Below are 3,398 nucleotides of genomic sequence, written 5' to 3'. Positions count from 1 at the left end.
GATGATTCTCCGGTGGCACAAACATCTGCTTCCAAAGAATCTTGAATTTCTTCGTAAAACTCCAACTCCTTTCGATCCATCATGAGCTGGACTAACAATCTGAACTCTGGGCAATCTTGCACTTTATGCCCTTCTTTGTTGTGGTAACAGCAATGGATACCATCTTCATTTTCTGTCGTATCTGGATATGGTGCAAGAAATCCTGCCTTTACTATTTGGCTCCATACCCAAGCCAAAGGAGATTTAATTTCCGAAACACTTAATTTAATTCTCCTTCCCCCTTCAGTAGTAATGGCATTGATTCCTGTCTCCTGATGATTGGGCAAGGGATTCTGGGCGACGTTTGGTGCTCCGGAGTTGAAAGTGATCCAATTCTTGTTTCTCATTCGTTGCACAAGTCTCTTGAATGCGAGACAACTTTCAATCGAATGCCCCTGCACACCACCATGGTACTCGCAGTGAGCGCTCTCGTCATACCATTTCGGGTAGGGGGGATTTATTGGATTCATAGGATAAGGCGACACTACATGAGTGTCGAAGAGCTGTTGATATAATTCTTTGTACGTCATGGGAATGGGGTCAAACTGTTCCCTTTCCCTTTCTCTTCTTGGTTCTCTCTGGTTCTGTCTAGAAGTACCGGATGGTACAGCTGCTGACATTGTAGGTGTTCACATTGTTGATCTCTCGCTCCTTGTTTTTCGTGGGAGGCTTTTTACTGGAGTCTCCTCCCTCAATCTTTCCTTGTTTAATGGCCAACTCGATCATTTCGCCGGCCATGACTAAATCTGAAAAACTCCCCGACGTGATTGCTACCAAATGCCCGAAGTAAGGTGCCCTCAGGGTCTGTACAAACAGCTTTCTAGTTTCCTTTTCATCCAAAGGTGGATGAACTTGCACAGATAAATCCCTCCATCTCTGTGCGTACTGTCGGAAACTCTCATTGTGTTTCTTCTCCAGGCTTTGTAACATGACCCGGTCTGGTCTCATATCGTTGATATGCTTATACTGCTCCAAGAAAGACTTGGCTAGGTCTTTCCACGTCTTGATATGAGTTCGGCTAAGCTGGTTGTACCACCGAATAGCTGAACCGGACAGGCTCTCCTGAAAACAATGGATCAGGAGTTGATCATTCCCTCCATATCCTGTCATCTTTCGACAGAACATAGTGATATGGGCTGAAGGGCAACTGTTCCCGTCGAACTTCTCAAACTCAGGAATTTTAAACTTTGGTGGAAGCACCAAGTCTAGAACTAGGCTTAGCTCCATTGCGTCCACTCCATAATAATCATGGTCTCCCTGGACCATCTTTATTTGATCTTCTAATATTTTTATCTTTTCTTCCATCTTTTTGGCTTTATCTTCCTCGTCAAAGTCTGGGACATTATAATCATCCGGATGATCATCAGGGATGATTGTAGAAGTTTGTATCTTCACAGCAGGTGCAACTTTCGCTTTGGTAGCGAATGAGTCCCCGGGTAGTGCTGCTTTCCCTTTAGTAGCAGATGCGTCCCCGGGTAATATTCCGGGTGAGAGAACCACTTGCGGGGTTGGTGGTATGGCTACCCCCTCGGAAGAGATGCCCTCTGATGCACTAGCTTGCTGTAGACCTGACAACTTGGCTACGATTTGGTCGACCAAGGACTCCTGATTTTTCTTGATGGACTCAAGAGTACTTTCACTGTTCTGAGCCATCTTATCTTCTAGCTCCTTTTGAAGTCTTGCCATGTGTTCTTCGATCTTCTCCATTCTGGCTTCCATTTGTCTCTTTTTTGCTCGAGTATTGTGCGGGTGATGTGTATCTGATGCTTGCGGTGGTAAGCTCGGTGTCTGAGACATGTTCTGTTAGTTAATATGAATGTAAAAACATGGAAAATATAAAATAAACAAACATGAAATATAAAATGCAAGAAATGCAATGTATGATGTATGCAATTGGAGGCATTGATCCAGAAAAGTGTTCATTATTATAAATAATCCTTATTCAGACAAAAATGTTTTATCTTTTTAGAGACATAAAAACAGATTAAAGGTACATTCGGACTAAATCCTCTAGACCCCGAACAGCTTCCAATAGGTTGACAAGTCTTCTGCCTTCATCTGTCACTGGTTGAATGCCTTGTCGAACCACACCAGCTTCCCTTGCTAGGCCGTGAAGATGACGGGCCGCTTTTTGCACTTGATCCAGGAAATCTCGGATGGTTGCGTCTCGGGCCCTCACCCTTCGCTGTGCTTGTTCCCAACGAAAACGCCATTGTAATCCTCCGTCGAAGGGCACCATCTGAAGCTCGTTTGCTTGCCTCTTGAACCCATCTACAATAGCTTCTAACTCAGCTATTGTCTTGCCATCTTTCTCGTGTTGTTTTTCTAAGTCAGCTACCCGAACTCTCAAGCGCTGGTTCTGATATTGACTATCTGCCAAGCGTCTTTGGGCAGTCTTCATCTGTTCCTTCCAAGCTTTCTCATCAGGCCCCTCAAACTTCCTTTTCAGGCTATGAGCTTCGTCTTTCCAGTATTCAGAGGTTACCTTCAACTTGGAGTTATCATTGACCTTATCTTGATACCCCTTTCTCAAGTCTTCAAGCTCAAAACGGACTCTTTTTTGTTCTCTTTCCAGTTTTTCTGCCCGATCTTTCTGAGAGTCAGCATCAAGCTTCCACTGATAACGTTCAGCTTCAAGTTCCTTTATTCTTTGCTTCAGCTCATTATTCACGGCTTCAAACTCGGTCTTGGCTATCTCGAGTTCAGAAGGGACATGCCTGAGATGTTCCTCCATGGTCCGGGTGTCATCACAGTCTGGCACAGGGATATTGTCATTCTTTCTCAATCTTCGCCACTCCACATAATCCGGAGTGAGCATGCTTCTGGCAGCTACAACATCCATCCGGAATACTTTCCTCCACGAATCGGCTGCTTCTTTGATCATCTTTTTATAACTGTCGCCGTGATACTCAAACTCTGACCTAGCCAACCCGCATGTTGCTGGGACAAACTGACGTGCTCCATATTGTCTAAGTGCTAATAGCGGAGCATACCCGACTGCTCCCCAAAGTCCAAGTAAGGTCACAGTGTCGGAGTCACCACATCGGAAAAGAACGTCACTGAGAAATAGCCAGGGGGGCTCTCCAGACAATATCCCGGTCCTGAAGATGCGTAAAGACCTTCATCCATTTTTCTTTCGAAGCGCATTCATGCCATTTCAAGGTGATGAATTCACCTAGAGGTGAATAGGTGGTGCTGAAACGGCGGTAGGCAACTCCGTTAGTCTTCCAGAAGTGGCTGTGAATCCAGACCTGAAGGAGTTGAACACACCCGGAAAATCTTTCTCCGCCAGTTCTCCGGCAATGATTGAGAGATCGAAAGGTCTCAGCCAAGATGGCTGGTGCTGGATTGAATCTTCT

This window comes from Hibiscus syriacus, unplaced genomic scaffold (genome assembly GCF_006381635.1).
Source record: "Hibiscus syriacus cultivar Baekdansim isolate YM2019G1 unplaced genomic scaffold, ASM638163v2 tig00110415_pilon, whole genome shotgun sequence".
In the NCBI taxonomy this organism is placed as follows: Eukaryota; Viridiplantae; Streptophyta; class Magnoliopsida; order Malvales; family Malvaceae; genus Hibiscus; species Hibiscus syriacus.
This window is presented reverse-complemented; position numbering follows the sequence as displayed.